Source organism: Serinus canaria, chromosome 5 (genome assembly GCF_022539315.1).
Source record: "Serinus canaria isolate serCan28SL12 chromosome 5, serCan2020, whole genome shotgun sequence".
Taxonomy (NCBI): Eukaryota; Metazoa; Chordata; class Aves; order Passeriformes; family Fringillidae; genus Serinus; species Serinus canaria.
In genome coordinates, this window is record NC_066319.1 from 61889794 (window position 1) to 61909301 (window position 19508).

The following is a 19508-nucleotide window of genomic DNA, read 5'->3' on the forward strand; positions in this document are numbered from 1 at the left end:
TAATGGAATTAACAAATCATCACTTTCTATCACAACACATTTCATATTCATGTGAATATTTGTGAAAAGCCCATCACAAAATACACATTTTTTACAGTCCCTCTGCTTGGAACCTGTGCTCCAAACACCAGGGAAATTGGGAAGACTCCCTGGTGTGCCTCTTGCTTCTCTCACTGTCATCTTCAACAGCAGCAGCCACAGATTTGCTGTGTGTGATCTGCTCAGGTGTGGGAGTTTCCCCGTGATGCCAAAACAAAGTCTAAACAAACTATTAAAGAGGCATCAGAAGGACACAGCAGAGATTTCCAGAGGGGCGAGGCAATGATTGCTCCGAGCAGCTGGGGGGATTGAGGGAATGGATGAATTTCTTCTCTTCAGAGGGAACATAATCCCACAACCAGCTCCTAGGATTTGCACCTGAATCCAGCAATCGATGCCTGGAGACAGAAAATGCACCAGCTCAGGGCTGTCGGGGCACCTGGGGAGGCTCTGTGCCCACGGGGGATGGGGACACCACAGAGGGAGGCACAGGGCCCCGTGGGAACTGAGAAAGTGAAGAGAATCTTTTCCTGCAGCCACTCTGGGCCCTGTCTGCAGCAGAGAGCTCCTGCAGGAGCAGCCTGGGCACGGCTGGGGCTGCCAAGGCCTGGCTTAACCTCAGCCCAGCTGCAAAGGCCTGGTTTAACCTCAGCCCAGCTGCAAAGGCCTGGTTTAACCTCAGCCCAGCTGCAAAGGCCTGGTTTAACCTCAGCCCAGCTGCCAAAGGCCTGGTTTAACCTCAGCCCAGCTGCAAAGGCCTGGTTTAACCTCAGCCCAGCTTTTGTTATGTCCCAACATGTCCCTGTGCAGGGTGGGCAGGGCTGGGATGGTGCTGCAGGGCTGGGGGCAGCACTCACCTGGGACTGGGGTGGGACAGGGTGTGGAGGGGGGGGACATGGGGTGGGGACATGGGGGGGACATGTGCAGGGTCCTGAGCTCACCTGGACTCTCCTGACCTCGGCCATGAATGGTCCTGCCCTTGTCCCTGCCCTTGTCCTTGCCCTGCCTGTGTCCCTGCCTGTGTCCCTACCTGTGTCCCTGCCTGTGTCCCTGCCCTCATTCCCTGCCATGCCCTGCCCTTGTCCCTGCAGTATTCTCACATTGTCCTTGCAGTGTCCTGTCCTTGTCCCTGCCCTTGTCCTTGTCCCTGCCATGCCCTGCCCTTGTCCCTGCAGTGTTCTCAAGTTGTCCTTGCAGTGTCCTGTCCTTGTCCCTGTCCTTGTCCTTGCAGTGCCTTGTCCTTTTCCCTGCCATGCCCTGCCCTTGTCCCTGGTGTTCTCACAAGGACCAAACCTCTGGAAATGCCCACTGAGCTGGTGGCAGAGGAGAGGAGAGGGGAGCAGGGGAAGCAGAGCAGGAGAGGGGAGCAGTGAGGGGAAAGCAGGGCAGTGAGGGAAGGAGAGTGCTCAGGGCAGGATGGACAGAACCACAGACACTGCAGGGAAAGCAGGGCAGTGAGGGAAGGAGACAGCTCAGGAACAGAACCACAGACACTGCAGGGAAAGCAGGGCAGTGAGGGAAGGAGAGTGCTCAGGAACAGAACCACAGACACTGCAGGGAAAGCAGGGCAGTGAGGGAAGGAGACAGCTCAGGGGACAGAACCACAGACACTGCAGGAAAAGCAGGGCAGTGAGGGAAGGAGACAGCTCAGGGCAGGATGGACAGAACCACAGACACTGCAGGAAAAGCAGGGCAGTGAGGGAAGGAGACAGCTCAGGGAACAGAACCACAGACACTGCAGGGAAAGCAGGGCAGTGACAAAAGGAGACAGCTCAGGGCAGGATGGACAGAACCACAGACACTGCAGGGAAAGCAGGGCAGTGACAAAAGGAGACAGCTCAGAGAACAAAACCACAGACACTGCAGGGAAAGCAGGGCAGTGAGGGAAGGAGACAGCTCAGGGCAGGATGGACAGAACCACAGACACTGCAGGGCAGCCTGTGTGGGAGGGCTGCTCATGGCCCCAGGCCTGCTTTTGTCCAAAGGGAAAGAGAACAGACAGGAAAAGGGTGATAAACACAATGCAGGACATCAACTGGAAATGGCAAAGGGGAAAATGCTAATTAGGGAATGAACATTGCTGATCTGAAATCAAATATTCCAATAAATGCCATCCCAGGAGCAGCCTGGGACAGAGCAGGTGGGGTTTAAGGTCCCTTCCCACCCACACCAATCCATGCTGCTGGGTATAATTTAATATTTTTCCCAGGACTGTGGCTGAGCCCAATGAGGCAGAACCTCTCAGGGAGGCCCTTGTGATGGATCTGTGGAATTTTTGGGGTTCCCTGTTGTGGGGAGGAATGATGAATCTGACTCCATGTTCGGAGAAGGTTTATATTAGATGGTAGAGGATTACTTATTATATTATATTAGATTATATTATATAGAGTAGAGGAGAGGAGATTAGGAGATGAGAGAGATGAGAGGATAGTATTAGAGGAGAGGATGAGTATATTATATTAGTATAGAGATTATGAGATTATATTATATTATATTAGACATTACATTACAGTACATTACATTACAGTACATACATTACATACAGTACATTACATTACATTACATTACATTATATTTATAATGCTATACTAAAACTATACTAAAGAATAGAGAAAGGATATTTACAGAAGCCTTAACAAGATACTAAAGAGAACTCGTGACTCTCCAGAGTCCCACAGAGCTGGCTGTGATTGGTCATTAAGTGGAAACAATTCACATGGAACCAATCAAACAATCTCCTGTTGGATAAACAATCTCCAAACACATCCCAGAGCAGCAAACACAGGAGAAGCAAATGAGATAATCTTGTTTTCCTTTTCCTCTGAGGCTTCTCAGCTCCCCAGGAGGGCAATCCTGGGCAAGGAGGATTTTCCAGAGATTGTGATGGTGGCACTGGATCTGTTTTCTGGAGGGGTTGGGGCTGGCTCAGCTGCAGCTGCTGGCCCAGGCAGGATTGAGGGGGTTTGGGGCATGTAGGGGCTGTCACTGTGACCCCACGGAGAGCTGCCTCTTCAGGAGCACCAACAGGCACGGGGTGAGTGCCCAGGCATTTCCACCTGACAGGAGCTGTCAGCATTAAGGAGGAAAGAAAAATCACTTCCTTTTGTTGTGCCAGGGAATTCAAATGCTCCAAGATTTAGTGTAACACGGGATCTGCTTAAGTGGTAATTGTTCTTTGTTTCAAACTACATCAATTTGCAGCTGGAACACTATGGCTGTCACTGGAAATGCTTTGTAAATTTATTTACAGGCAGCAGGAAAGTGAAGAAGCACACAGACAGAATTTTAAATACAAATTGCTTCAAGGTACAATTTCCTCCAATTGCTGTAATGTGCATTATGAATTTAATTTCAGTACATTTCTGCTATATAATAACCTGATTTGGAAGTATAAATGCAAATTAAATTTAAATAACTTATAATTTTTTATGTGATCTTTTATAAATATTTACTGTGGGGGTCTTATTGAACCAAGGAGACCCTAAAGGGAGCAGATCATGAGGAAGGCAAAGCCATCCCTTCCCTGGGCGTGCTGGGCTGTGCTGGACAGGACCTGTTTGTGCTCCAGCTCCTCAGTCTGAGGGGACACAGCAGCCCTGACACCTGAGAGCTCCCAGGATTCAACAGCTTATCCCAGAACCACGAAATCCCAAATCCCTGGGGCTGGCAAAGCCCTCCCAGCCCAGGGAGTGCCAGCTGTGCCCAGTGCCCACCTTGTCCCCAGCCCAGAGCTCTCAGTGCCACCTCCAGGTGACACCTGCAGGGATGGGCACTGCAACCCTCCCTGGGCAGTGCCAAGGCCTGAGCCCCCTTTCCATGGGGAAATTCCTGCTGTGCCCACCCTGAGCTGCCCTGGCCCAGCCTGAGGCCGTTCCCTCTGCTCCTGTCCCTGTTCCCTGGAGCACAGCCCGACCCCCCCGGTGTCCCTCTGCAGGAGCTCGGCAGAGCCACAAGGGCCCCTGGCCCTCTGCAGGCTCAGCCCGCCGCTCCAGGAATCTCCAGCCCCTTCCCGCTCCTCAGGAATTCCAGCCCTCCAGCTCCCAGGATTCCCAGCCCTTCCAGCTCTCAGGGATTCCGCCCTCCACTCCTCACTGATTCTCGCCCCTCCAGCTCCCTCAGGGATTCTCCAGCCTTCCAGCTCCTCAGGAATTCTCCAGCCCTTCCCAGCTCCCTCAGGTTCCCAGCCCTCCAGCTCCCCGGAATTCTCCAGCCCTTCCAACTCCCTCATGATTCTCCAGCCCTTCCAGCTCCTCAGGGATTCTCCAGCCCCTTCCCAGCTCCTCAGGAATTCTCCAGCCCCTTCCCAGCTCCTCAGGGATTCTCCAGCCCCTTCCCAGCTCCCTCAGGAATTCTCCAGCCCCTTCCCAGCTCCTCAGGAATTCTCCAGCCCTTCCCAGCTCCCTAGGAATCTCCAGCCCCTTCCAGCTCCTCAGGGATTCTCCAGCCCTCTCCAGCTCCTCAGGGATCTCCAGCCCTTCCCAGCTCCTCAGGAATTCTCCAGCCCCTTCCCAGCTCCTCAGGGATTCTCCAGCCCCTTCCCAGCTCCCTCAGGAATTCTCCAGCCCCTTCCCAGCTCCTCAGGAATTCTCCAGCCCCTTCCCAGCTCCTCAGGAATTCTCCAGCCCCTCTCCAGCTCCTCAGGGATTCTCCAGCCCCTTCCCAGCTCCCTCAGGGATTCTCCAGCCCCTTCCCAGCTCCTCAGGAATTCTCCAGCCCCTCTCCAGCTCCTCAGGGATTCTCCAGCCCCTCTCCAGCCCTGTTCCCAGCTCCAGCCCCTGCAGGTCCCTCCTGCTCCTCCCTGTAACTCCAGGGCAAACAGGGAGCAGGGGCTGCTGGCCAGGCTGGGCTCAGCAGGCTCTGCCTTGTTTGAAATTCCTGACCTGTCCCTGCCCTCTGGGCAGAAATATTTCTGCTGTTCCTTTCTCTCTGGTGAAACAACGAAGGAAATTGGTCCAACACTGAACTTCTCTACTGCAGTTTGTTGCTCAGTGTTTGTTTCATTTTAAATGACTGACAGATGGATAGTTTTAAATGGATTTAGTAGAGGATGCAATTATTCCAATACAATAAACACTACTTAAGATTATTTAATAATGTTATAATAAAATATATTAATATCAATATTAAAACACTGTACCAAATTGAAAATTATGAGAATGCTTTGAGAATTAACAGAATTCTGAATTGGTTCGGATTGGGAGGGACTTTAAAACTCGTCCAGTGCCATGGCAGGGACACCTCCCACTGTCCAGGCTGCCCCAAGCCCAGTGTCCAGCCTGGCCTTGGACACTTGTCCCATTGCAGACTGTCCCCACCTGAGGTCCTGGCCCACTCCCTGGGGGACAGGGCATGTCCAGGAGAGCTGGGATCAGCCTCTAGCCCAGGTTTCCCTGCCTCCACCTGGGCCTGGAGCAGGACTGAAGGGAAAGGCTGGATGCAGGGGTGGAAGCAGAGCTGGGATCTCTGCTTTGAGCCCTCCCAGCTGGGAGCTTCCCAGGGAGCAGCAGGGGCAGGGAGCTGTTCCCTAACATTTGGAGGAGTTTGTTTTGCAGGTTTTTTTTTAAGCTACTGCAGTTGAAAATAAATAAATACTGAAGGGCAATTTTAGCAGCGTGATTCTAATTTGTTTAATCAGATTATGTTGTTTTCTTCTCTGCTGCCTTCTAATTTGGATATATGAAAATGAAATTAATATTAGATTCTCATATTTATTCAGGCTTCATGAGATGATTGGAATGGATTGCCAGAATGGAGTCTTTAAATGTGGCTGAACTTCACTTCCTGGGACGTGTCTTCCATGAGGGCTTCATTCCCTCCTGAGGGGGAAAATGACCCAGAAATGACCCAGTTTTGCTCCTAATCATTCCAGAACCCTGTCAAAAGCAGCTGCTGCAAGGTTTGACAGCACCAAATGCCAGGGGAAACGGCCTTGAACTGCCAGAGGGCAGGGATGGATGGGAGATTGGGAACTGGGAATTCCTGGCTGGGCTGGAATTGCCAGAGCAACTGGGGCTGCCCCTGGATCCCTGGCAGTGCCCAAGGCCAGGCTGGACACTGGGACACCCTGGGACAGTGGGAGGTGTCCCTGCCATGGCAGGGGTGGCACTGGGTGGGGTTTCAGGTCCATTTCAGCACCTTCAGTGCTGCCATCCCACCAAGCCCTGCTGCAATAAAGACCCCAAAGCTTCCAGGGCCGAGCTGTGTCCCCCATCAGGCACATCCTTGGCTCTGTGGTTGTCACTGCAGGTGCCTGTGCTGGTGCCCCCAGGCCTGGGGGAGCTCTGCCCACCCCTGCCCATCTCTGTTCATACCCATCCATCCCTGCCCATCCCTGCCCATCCCTGCCCATCCCTGCCCTGCTCCAGCCCTGGAGCGTGGATCTCACCTGGAGCACGGGTGGAGCTGAGGGACAGCAGTGTCTCAGTGTCCCAGGCACGGGCACACAGGAGTGTCCCTGGCACACAGGAGTGTCCCAGGCACAGGCACACAGGAGTGTCTCTGGTCTGGGCACAGGAGTGTCCATGGCACACAGGAGTGTCCCAGGCACTGGCACACAGGAGTGTCCCTGGCACACAGGAGTGTCCCAGGCACTGGCACACAGGAATGTCCCTGGCACACGGGAGTGTCCCTGGTATGGGCACAGGAGTGTCCTGGGTTAGATGGGTCACAAGGAGTGTCCCTTGCCCCAGAGTGTCCCTGGTATGGGCACAGGAGTGGTCCCTGGCACCAGGCAGTGTCCATGCCTGGCAGCCAGCCATGGAAGTGTCCCTGGCACACAGGAATGTCCCTGGCACACAGGAGTGTCCCAGGCACTGGCACACAGGAGTGTCCCTGGCACACGGGAGTGTCCCTGGCACACAGGAGTGTCCCTGGCCTGGGCACACAGGAGTGTCAGTGTCCTTGGAATGGGCCCGCAGGAGTGTCAGTGTCCCTGTCCCTGGCACACAGGAGTGTCCCTGGGATGGGCACACAGGAGTGTCAGTGTCCCTGTCCCTGGGTACACAAGAATGTCCCAGGCACGGGCACAGGAGTGTCCCTGGCACACAGGAGTGTCCCTGGGATGGGCACAGGAGTGTCCCTGGGATGGGCACACAGAGTGTCAGTGTCCCTGTCCCTGGCATACAGGAGTGTCCCTGTCCCTGCCACACAGTAGTGTTAGTGTCCCTGTCCCTGGCACACAGGAGTGTCAGTGTCCCTGGCACACAGGAGTGTCCCTGTCCTTGGCACACAGCAGTGTCAGTGTCCCTGTCCCTGGCACACAGCAGTGTCCCAGGCACGGGCACAGGGCCTGGCCAGGCAGTTTCTGGGAGCTCTGGGTGTTGGCACCCCTCTGCAGACACCCCTGTAATTCCTGTGGGTCTCAGGTGACTTTTCCTGCAATCCCTGAGCAGCTCCTCCCCTGATTATCTCCGCTGTGAGTCCGGCCCTGTCGATCCGATAATATTTCCCACTCAATCAACACATGCCTCCAACTTGTAATTATCTTGGGCGATGTTTTCATAATGTACAACCCTTCACCTCTTTGCTGTGCTGATTTATTGCCTCCGAGTTAAACCTTGATGTTCAATTTCCCGGCGTTGTTATTAACATCTCCTGCTAGAGAAAATAATTCCGCTGAAATTTCATGGGAAAATGAATCAAAACATGCTGATATTTACACACGGCCTTTTAATCATTTCAAACAAAGACAAGTTTCTGATTTAAAATTACAGTAATTTTATTTCAATTGTCCTTGGTATTATCCCCAGCCGTAATTAGGAATATCCACAGAACCAACCAGCCGGCAGCTCCTTCCCCCAGCAGTAAATAACACCTAAGACAGAAAGAAACCCCAATTGCTGGTTTGAATTCCAGGTTCCTGCAAGTTTTTAGTAACCAGGAGTTTGGATCAACGTCCTTTGTGCTTTGTTTGGAGTCAGGAGTGGCGCTGAAGGAGTGAGACACAGATGGGAGTGGCAGCACTCGTCCCACTCCAGGCTGGGAATCTGCCCCTCTCCAGGCTGGGAATCTGCCCCTCTATCCATGGACTGCCCTCCCGCTGGGAATCTGCCCCTCTCCAGCGGTCTCCCTCCCGGGGAATCTGCCTCTCCGCTGGGACTCCCCTCCAGGCTGGGAATCTCCCCTCCAGCTATCTGCCCCTCTCCAGGCTGGGAATCTGCCCCTCTCCAGGCTGGGAATCTGCCCCTCTCCAGGCTGGGAATCTGCCCCTCTCCAGGCTGGGAATCTGCCTCTCTCCAGGCTGGGAATCTGCCTCTCTCCAGGCTGGGAATCTGCCCCTCTCCAGGCTGGGAATCTGCCCCTCTCCAGGCTGGGAATCTGCCTCTCTCCAGGCTGGGAATCTGCCTCTCTCCAGGCTGGGAATCTGCCCCCTCTCCAGGCTGGGAATCTGCCCTCTCAGGCTGGGAATCTGCCCCTCTCCAGGCTGGGAATCTGCCTCTCTCCAGGCTGGGAATCTGCCCCTCTCCCCAGGCTGGGAATCTGCCTCTCTCCAGGCTGGGAATCTGCCCCTCTCCAGGCTGGGAATCTGCCTCTCTCCAGGCTCTTCCTCTGCACCCAGAAGGGTTTAGAATGTGCTGGACCCAGCAGGGCCCTGGGGCTCTGCAGGCATTTACACTCCTGAGCCAGAAATCAGGGAATAATAACTCATAGGACTAGGGAATCATAAATCAGGGAATCAAGGACTCACAGATCCCAGAATCAGGGACTCACAAATCCCAGAATCAGGGAGTCACAAATCCCAGAATCAGGGAGTGACAAATTCCAGAATCAAAGAACCACAAATTCCAGAATCAGGGACTCACAGATCCCAGAGTCAGGGAATCACAAATCCCAGAATCAGGGAGTCACAAATCCCAGAATCAGGGAGTCACAAATCCCAGAATCAGGGAGTCACAAATCCCAAAATCAGGGGGTCACAAATCCCAGAATCAGGGAGTCACAAATTCCAGAATCAAAGAACCACAAATTCCAGAATCAGGGACTCACAGATCCCAGAGTCAGGGAATCAAGGAATCATAAAGTGGTTTGGGAGGGAAGAACCTAAGACCCTGTGTTGTTCCACCCCCTTCCCAGGGCAGGGACCCTTTCCTGCCTCCCAGGCTGCTCCATGGGCACCCTGCAAAGGGAACAGGTGATGGAGATCTCTCCTGGCCCAGGATCTTTCCTGTCCCTGACCCTCTCTCCTGGCCCAGGGTCCCTCTCTGTGTCCCTGACCCTCTCTCCTGGCTCAGGATCCCTCTCTGTGTCCCTGACCCTCTCTCCTGGCCCAGGATCCCTCTCTGTGTCCGCTGACTGTCACTCCTGGCCCAGGATCCCTCTCTGTGTCCCTGACCCTCTCTCCTGGCTCAGGATCCCTCTCTGTGTCCCTGACCCTCTCTCCTGGCCCAGGGTCCCTCTCTGTGTCCCTGACCCTCTCTCCTGGCTCAGGATCCCTCTCTGTGTCCCTGACCCTCTCTCCTGGCTCAGGATCCCTCTATGTGTCCCTGACTGTCACTCCTGGCCCAGGATCCCTCTCTCTGACCCTGACCTTGTAGTGTGTTTTTATACTTTGCAATACTTTAAAGTAGTTTTGGTTTTGTATCCCTGTATTTTTCCCAAATAGTTTACCCCAAATTGTACCCCCTTTCCCTTTCCCTGTGTAATCCCTCTCCCTTGCTGAGATCATCCCCAAATCCCCACCCTGGCTCTCTGTCAATCACCCAGCATCCCATCCCCTCCATCTAGAAGCTTCGGTCCAGGATGTTGAGTGATTAGCCAGAGGCCAGGGCTCAGCCCCAGGAGTCTTGTTTTATACACTGTCCTAAGTGTCTATTCCTTACTGCCCACCCCTTGGGTCATTAATTGGATGGTAGAATGTTATCTGCTTTTGGTTTCCTCCTCCCTTTAAAGGTAACCTGTTACACGGTTTTCTGGGGTCCCAGGAGGAGGGAAGAGACGAGACAGTTGACTCCATGTATCAGAAGGCTTGATTTATTATGATATGGTATATAAGATATAAAAACTATACTAAAAGAATAAAGCTAGAGATTTCACTACCAAGGCTATCCTAAGATTAGAAAAGAATGTGTAAATGAAAAGTCTTCTCAGCCCGAGACACTGGACAGGTGTCCTGTGATAGGCCCCTAACTGGAAACAGTCCGACGGGGCCAATCACAGACCTTCCCGTCGCATTCCACAGCAGCAGATCAGAATTGTTTACAGTTTGTTCCTGAGGCCTCTCAGCTCTCAGGAGAGGAAAATTCCTAAGTAAAGGATTTTTCATAAACTATGTCGGTGACAGTAACCTTGGCACATCTCTAGGGGCTCTCAGCAGGAGCCCCCTGAGGTGCAGGAGCTCCCCAGAGCTCCTGAACAAAACCTTGGATGAACCCCTGCTAAGAGTTTGCCCTTTCTTCCACCGATGTCTCTGGTGTCTCCTCTGCTGCAAAGGTGACTGGCCTGGCTGCCCTCAGCACCTCTGGGCACGAGAAGGTGTCTCCCTGACTGGCCTGGCTGCCCTCAGCACCTCTGGGCACGAGAAGGTGTCTCCCTGACTGGCCTGGCTGCCCTCAGCACCTCTGGGCACGAGAAGGTGTCTCCCTGAGTGGCCTGGCTGCCTCAGCACCCTGGGGGCACGAGAAGGTGTCTCCCCATGGCAGTGGGCTGTGTTGGGGTTGTTCCCCGGTGTCTTCCAACTCTGGCCAGGTCAGGGGATCCTGAGGGGCTCCCAGAGGGACAGAGACACCAGCCCTGGCTCTGCTGTGGTTTCCATGCACTCCCAGCTGTGGGTAGCTCCATGAATTCCAGCCCTGCTGGGTCCATCCCAGCCTCACTCAGGCTCTGCTGCGGTTTCCATGCACTCCCAGCTGTGGAGCTCCGTAAATTCCCGCCCTGCTGGGTCCATCCCAGCCTCACTCAGGCTCTGCTGTGGTTTCCATGCACTCCCAGCTGTGGGGCTCCATGAATTCCAGCCCTGCTGGGTCCATCCCAGCCTCACTCAGGCTCTGCTGCGGTTTCCATGCACTCCCAGCTGTGGAGCTCCATGAATTCCAGCCCTGCTGGGTCCATCCCAGCCTCACTCAGGGTCCATCATCCCCCAGCCAGGCTGGGAGAGCAGTGCAGGCGCAGGGCCAGAGCCCATCAGAGCAGATTGGGATGGATGACCCTCATTTCACCAACCATGAGTCCAATAAAAGAAGTGTTGTTACACTTTAATGCATTATCTGTCATGATGATGAAATTTTATTTACCATTTCCAGGAAGGCTTTCCCTCTCAGAGATGCTGCTGGAAAGAGCAGCCTGGCAGAACCCTGGGCTCTGTGGGAGCTGCCAGGCAGGGGAGAGGCTCCTGTGGATGCCTGGTGTTGGACACACGGCTCCTCCAGAGCTCTTCTGCTCTGCCTCTGTGCTTTGTTTGTTTTCCAGGCTGCAGCAGAGCCTGCTGAAGCCCAGAGAGGGGTGAAAGCTGGCAATGAAGAGCTCAGGTGGTCCCAGCTGCAGCCTGTGGCTCCTGGGATGCCTCTCTGGCAGGTCCTGCTCGGGCAAGCTCCTCCAGCTCCCTGTGGCTGCCCCTCAGCATTTCCCTTCCCCAGCCCGAGCTGCTCCCCCTCCAGACCCACCCTGGGCCCCCAGAACCGGGGCTGCTCTTTGCCAGGGCCCTCCTTGCCAGGCTCTGGGCACTGCACAGCCCAGCTGCCTCTGCTCTCTGCCAAGATTTTGTTTTCCTGACATTCCTCTCTGAGCTCCTGCTGCACGTCCCTGCCCCAGGGCTCCCCTGGTTCCTGGGACAGCCTGGCCTGACTCTGCCCTTTGGGGTGGTTTCCCTGCCTCCCTTGGACCCGAGGATCCCATGGCTGCACTCGATGGGTTCAGAGGTTTTCTCCAGCCTAAATGACCCCATTATTCCTTTCCCCACCCCGAGTTTCTCTGCCCTTTTCCCAGCTGCAGCCTCCTGTTTCATTCACCTCAGCTCATTTTAAATAGCCCCCAGGGGCTGTGTCTCCTCTGCACAGGCAGCATTCCCTGGCTGTCCCTGAGCCAGGCCAGCACGAGGCCAGACCCAGCTACCCCCAACAGCTACAGAAATGTTCAACAGCTTCTCCTGAGACACAATTTACTCCCCTTCTTCTCCCTCGCAGTCTGCTGATGCAGTGATCCGTAAAACTTATGAGAAATATTTATAAAGGTGACAGCCCTGACATGGAGAATTAAATCACAATACCACAATGTGCCAATTTAGTGGCTCATGAAGTTGGAGTGAAATACCCCACCAAAAACAGATGAAGAACTGTCACAGCTGAGAAAAACAGAGTCTGAGGGGAGCTGGAGCTCTGGGTTTGGTGCCTGTGCAGAGCAGCAGGAGGAGGATGGGAGCCAGGGGACAGCCAGGGGGACACTGTGACAGGCTGTGTGGGACAGCCAGGGGACACTGTGACAGGCTGTGAGAGGAGCCACAAGTGCTCCTGCAGCACACTGAGGAGACGATGAAGCAGCGAAAACAGCAGCACCAGAGGCAGCTGCTCTTTTCCCATGAGAGAATACCAGGTTTGTTCTCTGGGCAGAGGTGGGCACAGCAAAGCACCCCTCCCACATCCCCCAGGCTGTTCCTGCCCCCTGGAACTGCCCAGGCCCAGCCTTGGGCACCCCTGCACCAGAGCTGTCCCCAACAGGCAGCAGGGACAGAGCCAGTGCCAGCACAGGAGCACCCAGCTGGCTCTGCAGGGCTCTGCTGGTCCTGGGTGGGGAACAAACTGTGCAGAATATTGAGAGACACAGAACCATTAAATCATGGAGTGCCCTGTGCTGGAGGGGTCCTTAGAGCCCACCCAGTGCCACCCCTGCCATGGCAGGGACACCTCCCACTGTGCCAGGCTGCCCCAGCCCCAGTGTCCAGCCTGGCCTTGGGCACTGCCAGGGATCCAGGGGCAGCCACAGCTACTCTGGGCACCTGTGCCAGGGCCTGCCCACCCTGCCAGGGAGGAATAAGGAGGTTGTAAACAACAGGGGCACCCCAAAACAGCACCCAGAGCTTTGGAGCAGCGTGCACGGCTCCACTGGAGCCAGAGATGGGCAGGAGCTGGGCACTGCTGGGTCAGAGATGGGCAGGAGGGATGTTCTCCAGGAGCTGGGCACTGCTGGGTCAGAGATGGCAGGAGGGCTGTTCTCCAGGAGCTGGGCACTGCTGGGTCAGAGATGGCAGGAGGGCTGTTCTCCAGGAGCTGGGCACTGCTGGGTCAGAGATGGGCAGGAGGGCTGTTCTCCAGGAGCTGGTCACTGCTGGGTCAGAGATGGGCAGGAGGGGCAGGAGCTGGTCACTGCTGGGTCAGAGATGGCAGGAGGGATGTTCTCCAGGAGCTGGTCACTGCTGGGTCAGAGATGGCAGGAGGGGCAGGAGCTGGGCACTGCTGGGTCAGAGATGGGCAGGAGGGGCAGGAGCTGGTCACTGCTGGGTCAGAGATGGCAGGAGGGCTGTTCTCCAGGAGCTGGGCACTGCTGGGGTCTGAGATGGCAGGAGGGGCAGGAGCTGGGCACTGCTGGGTCAGAGATGGCAGGAGGGCTGTTCTCCAGGAGCTTGGCACTGCTGGGTCAGTAGATGGGCAGGAGGGGCAGGAGCTGGGCACTGCTGGGTCAGGGATGGCAGGAGGGATGTTCTCCAGGAGCTGGGCACTGCTGGTCAGAGATGGCAGGAGGGATGTTCTCCAGGAGCTGGGCACTGCTGGGTCAGAGATGGGCAGGAGGGATGTTCTCCAGGAGCTGGGCACTGCTGGGTCAGAGATGGAAGGAGGGATGTTCTCCAGGAGCTGGGCACTGCTGGGGTGAGCAGCAGGGTCTTGCAGGGCCCTCGGGGCAGCACAGGAGCCCAAATGCAGCTGGAGCAGGAGGGGGGCAGAGCCTGAGACTGGAAACTGCTCACACAGGGATATTCTGTTGTGTTGCTGTTTGAATAAATGACTGAAATGTACTAAAATTCCAGTTCCATGGGGTAGAAATGTGCCTGTTAGGGCTGACTTTGGTGCTGTGAGCAGCAGTGCAGGCTGTGAGCAGCAGTGCAGGGTGAGAGCAGCAGTGCAGGTTGAGAACAGTGCAGGCTGTGAGCAGCAGTGCAGCCTGGAGCAGCAATGCAGGCTGTGAGCAGCAATGCAGGCTGTGAGCAGCAGTGCAGCCTGGAGCAGCAGTGCAGGCTGTGAGCAGCAGTGCAGGCTGTGAGCAGCAGTGCAGGCTGTGAGCAGCAATGCAGGCTGTGAGCAGCAGTGCAGCCTGTGAGCAGCAGTGCAGGCTGTGAGCAGCAGTGTTGACTGTGGAAGGACACCACAGCAGTGATCCCTGGCAGGGGAAGGACACGGGGCAGGGTCCCTGGCAGGAGAAGGACACAGGACAGGGTCCTGGCAGAGAAAGGACACGGGGCAGGGTCCCTGGCAGGGGAAGGACACAGGACAGGGTCCCTGGCAGTGGCAGGACACACAGCAGGGTCCCTGGCAGGGGAAGGACACAGGACAGGGTCCCTGGACCTGCAAGGGCCTCTGAGCTTTCCCTGGACCCTTCTCCTCTCCAGGTGAGCACCCCCAGCTCTCTCAGATTCCCTCACACAGCTTACACAGCATCTTCCACTGAGAGTTACTTGACATGTTGTAGGGTTTTTGATTATTTTTTAATTTTTTTTAAACACATTAACCTGATTTTTAGGCAATTAGAAAAGAAAATGTTGCAATTACTACTAATTTATGTTATGGTCTAGTCATCCTGTCATGTGCCTCTTCTAAAAGGAAGGAAAAGGCAAACAGCCCTTGTTGGCTGACTCTCTACTGAGGCACTGTGTCTATTAAGAGACAAATAACCTTGATGTGCAGACACTTATCACAGTTAAAAATCTCATGATTCACAAATTAATGTGGGAATATTAATGAAGAGCATCTTGTGGTACCAGGCACTCCCTGCTCTAAGTGCTGCAGGTTACCTGAATTTTGTGATAAAAACCTTCAGAGTCACAACCAGTGGGTGAAGGTAAATGAAGTTCTATTCAATATTCGATTTTTGGTATGCAATATTCGATGTCCTAGTCAATATTGCATTGTCGATTCACAGATTCTAGTTCCTATTCAATATTCTATTTCCTATTCAATATTCTATTTCCTATTCAATATTCTATTTTTTTATTCAATATTCTATTTCCTATTCAATATTCTATTTTCCTATTCAATATTCTATTTCCTATTCAATATTCTGTTTCCTATTCAATATTCTATTTCCTATTCATCTTGCACGACAAGCATTCCAGGAAGCAAAGTGAGCTCCCAGCTCTGGGCAATTCCAGGGAAAGTGGGCTGAGGTGTGACTGATGCTGAAGGGAACAGCGGACACCTTTGGGCACTGATGTGCAATGGAATAACATCAGCCCCACCCTCAGAGGCTCCTGACTGGCTGGGTGCAGGTTTGGGATCACGCTGCCCTTGGGAACCAGAGCTGCTGGGAATTGCTGACATCCAGGGAAGCCTTGCCCAGGCAGCAGGAAGAGCTCGGGGGTTCTGCAGAGCCATTTTGCTGTTTGCTGGTAAAATACAGCTGGGATTCACAGGAGCAGCTCTCCAGGGACTGTGGGGCTAAAAATTCATTTAATCTGACTCTGTCTAAGCAGCTGCTTCAGAGTGGACTCGGGGGAGCAGATTTGCATTGGCAAGGAGGTGCAGTCCATGATTTACTGCATCTTCCTGCTTCCCATTCCTCCGACTGCCTTACGTGGAGCTGAGGTGCTGCTGAGAAAAGGGATTGACTGGAACTTGACGTGGGCTGGAAACTCCTGCTGCCTGTCTGATGGTCAGGGTTTTCTGCACAGGGGCTGTTCTGGTGCTGTGGCTCAGGTCTGGGACCAGGGCAGGCCTGGTGCCACCTTGCCCTGGGGACACAGGGGGCAGGGCCAGGGGTGTCACTGCAGGACAGGAAATAACCCAACACGGACACACTGCTCTCCCAAGGGTAAAAAGAGAATTTTTTGTTTCTGACTCCAACATTTATAGATTTCCAAAGGTGACCCTGGCTTGGAGGGTGACAGTGCCACCTCTGCAATGACACTGGACAAACCAACAGCCCATCAAATTTCTCCTCCTCCATAAAATAATGCAAAACAATCAGTTATTTACAGAAAGGCTGTGGGAAGGTTCCTTACAAGGATGTAAACATCAGAAGGCTTGGGAAAACTTAAAAAACCAGGGTGACCCAGGGGCACAGGCAGGAGGGCTCACGGATGGGCATTAACCCCAGAGAACAGCCCAGGGTGAGCCGAGAGCCAGAGCGTGCTGGGGAAATCACAGACCCAGGGAATGGCTTGGGTGGGAAGGGACCTCAATCCTTAAATCCTTAAATGCCACGCAGTGCCAGCTGTTACTGACACATCCTCTGAAAAATCCCTTCACCAGGATTTTTTCTCCTGGGAAGCTGAGGAGCCTCAGAGAAAAAGGAAAACAATAATTATCTGATTGCTTCTCCTGTGTTTTGCTGCTTTGGAATGGGGTTGGAGATTGTTCATCCAACAGGTGAATTGTTTTTACTTAATGACCAATCACATCAGGCTGTGTCGGACTCTGGAGAGAGTTATGAGATTCATTATGATCTTCTAACCTTCTGTCTGCATCTTTTCTCTATTCTTTAGTATAGCAGAATAAATAGAATAGAATAGAATAGAATAGAATAAAAGAGAATAGTAAGAGAGATAGAATCCAAATGATTAAACATTAATAATAATATAATAGATATATTATAATATAATAGTAATATAAGTATACTCTCACTGCTCACTCTCCCTAAACAAAAGCATCCCTCTCCTCTCCTCTCCTCCCTAACGTCTCGCTCCTAACGAGTCAACTACCCGCCTTCCTCTAACTCGTCGAATTCTCCTATCACTCCTCTCCTCTCCCCTCCTCTCGCTACTAACTATCCTCATACCGCATCCTCTCCTCTCCTACTCATTCCTCCCTCGCCTCTCGCCGACTCTCCTCTGCTCTCCTCTCCTCTCCTCATCCTCTCTATGCCTCTACTCTCCTCTCACTCTCCTCGACCCCCCCCGCCCCTCCCCGCGCTCTCCCCCCTCACCTCCTCTCACCATCCCCTCCTCTCACAGGAACCTCCCCTACCGCTCCCCTACCATAACATAACGAACATAACTAACATAACAGACAACAAAAAATATAAGATAATATGAAGAGAAGATAATATAATATAATGACATATCACTACTAAGATCAGATATATACGATATACATATAATCTACGATACATATAATTAATTACATAATAATAGAATAGAATATAATATAATCTAATGTAATAAATATAACATAACAGACCAGAAATAACATAACATAACATAACATAACATAACATAACACATAACATAACACTAACATCATACATAATATAATATAATATAACATAACATATAAGCCTTCTAAGAACATGGAGTCGGATTCATTCCTTCCTGCCACGGGGGACCCCAGAAAACACCCCAAGCCAGGGCTGCTCTCTGTCCCCTCCTGCCTGACCTCCCTCCACCCTTCCCCTGCTGCCCTCCACCCTTTGGTTCCTGTTTTTTTCAGAAGATGGAGATAAAACCTCACCAATTCCCATGGTGAGTCAGGAGCTCGCTCTGGGAGCACTTGTTGGGACCCTCTGGCATTTGCTGCCCTTTCTGGCCACGGGCATCTCCAGACCCTGGGGGTTCCCTTCCCTTCCACCCAGGCAGACCCCAAAACCAGTCAGGGACCTGTCAGAGGACACCTGAGCCGCTGTTTCTCTGGGCTGAGCTCCTCTGCAGTTATCTCTTGTTTTGATTCTGCCCCCGATTCCTGCATTGACTCTCATACTGTAACTTCTTAAAATGCCATTCCCGGCACTGCTCGATGGATTGAAATGTTATTTAAATCCATTTCACACGGACATTTACCACCAAAATGGAATAAAAACATTCTCTTGGAAGTTTGCACAAGTTAAGAACTTCACGTTTGTATTTAATTCTTTATAGAATTGCATTGTGAGAGAACATTATAAATGGGAGAAATAAAGAATATTTCTAAAGATATTGTATAACCTTGTGGATTTATCTCCCTCTATTTACTGCATTGCTCTGAGGGCCCATTAAGGCAGCAGTAATCTCATCCTAAAGACAGGATGGCATTCCTCACATCTGCATTCTGCTGCCACCCTTTAAGTGGGCTCCAAAGACCCCTAAATGGGAATCAACAAAACAAAACAAAAGAAATCAAACCAGGAAAACAACAGTTCAGGCCTGTGGCTGATTTCAAAGGGTTTTTTCCTTTGTCAGGCTTAATCCCCCTGCTCAGGGACCAGATATTCTCCTGGGAGACAAGGGAGCCTGGAGAGGGCCTGGGGACAAGGACAGAGGGACAGGAGCCAGGGAATGGCTCCCAGTGCCAGAGGGCAGGGATGGATGGGAGATTGGGAACTGGGAATTCCTGGCTGGGCTGGAATTGCCAGAGCAGCTGTGGCTGCCCCTGGATCCCTGGCAGTGCCCAAGGCCAGGCTGGACACTGGGACACCCTGGGACAGTGGGAGGTGTCCCTGCCATGGCAGGGGTGGCACTGGGGGGGATTTAGGATCCTTTCCAACTGAAATCCCATTCTGTGATTCAGGGATTTTATCATTCTGTGCTGCTTTGCTGCTCTGCCCCCAAGCTCAGCTCCAGGGCTGCAGCCACCAGGGTCCCTCGGTGTCCCCCCTCCCCAGGGGACAGCCCTGTCCCTGCCCAGGGCATCCGGGCTGGCTGGGGGCTCCCACGGGGGATTTGCTCCAGGGACAGCAGGAGGGACAGAGGGACAGGGGCTCTGTCCAGCTGTGCAGGAAATCCCTCTGGGCACAGCCAGGGTCCATGCAGGAGCTGCAGGAGTGCTGCAAGCTTCCTTCCCTTCCCTTCCCTTCCCTTCCCTTCCCTTCCCTTCCCTTCCCTTCCCTTCCCTTCCCTTCCCTTCCCTTCCCTTCCCTTCCCTTCCCTTCCCTTCCCTTCCCTTCCCTTCCCTTCCCTTCCCAACCTTCCCAAACCTTCCCAAACCTTCCCAAACCTTCCCAAACCTTCCCAAACCTTCCCTTCCCAAACCTTCCCTTCCCAAACCTTCCCTTCCCAAACCTTCCCAAACCTTCCCAAACCTTCCCTTCCCAAACCTTCCCTTCCCAAACCTTCCTCCAAGGACAGAGCCCTGGGGCTCAGCCCATGGGGTTTTTCAGAGGTGCAGCCTCCTCTGATCCCAAACTCCTGCACATTCCCTCTTCCTTCCCATTGCTGAGGTACCAGGAAGGTGCAGCCTTTCCCAGCCCCCTGCCCCACATCCCCCCTTGAACCTGGCATTTCCCCAAAGTGCAGAAGTTCAGGCTTGAGCAGCCCCATTTGGCCAGACTGTCCGGGCTCTGGGACAAACCTGGGCTGGAATTTCATCCCTAAGGTCAGAAACTCCCATTTGGCTGTTTCAGGAGCTGCTGGGACAAACCTG

General features: G+C 53.3%; 1 long non-coding RNA gene across 8 annotated transcripts in view; it reads right to left on the reverse strand.

Moving 5' to 3' along the window:
* Positions 1-19182, reverse strand: part of LOC127059704 (uncharacterized) — a 90000-nt gene extending 70818 nt beyond the window's left edge. For all 8 annotated transcript variants that reach the window (XR_007777764.1, XR_007777761.1, XR_007777765.1 and 5 more), the window contains exon 1: positions 19053-19182. This is a non-coding gene — a long non-coding RNA (uncharacterized LOC127059704). The remainder of the gene's footprint in view (positions 1-19052) is intronic.
* Positions 19183-19508: the final 326 nt, after the last annotated feature.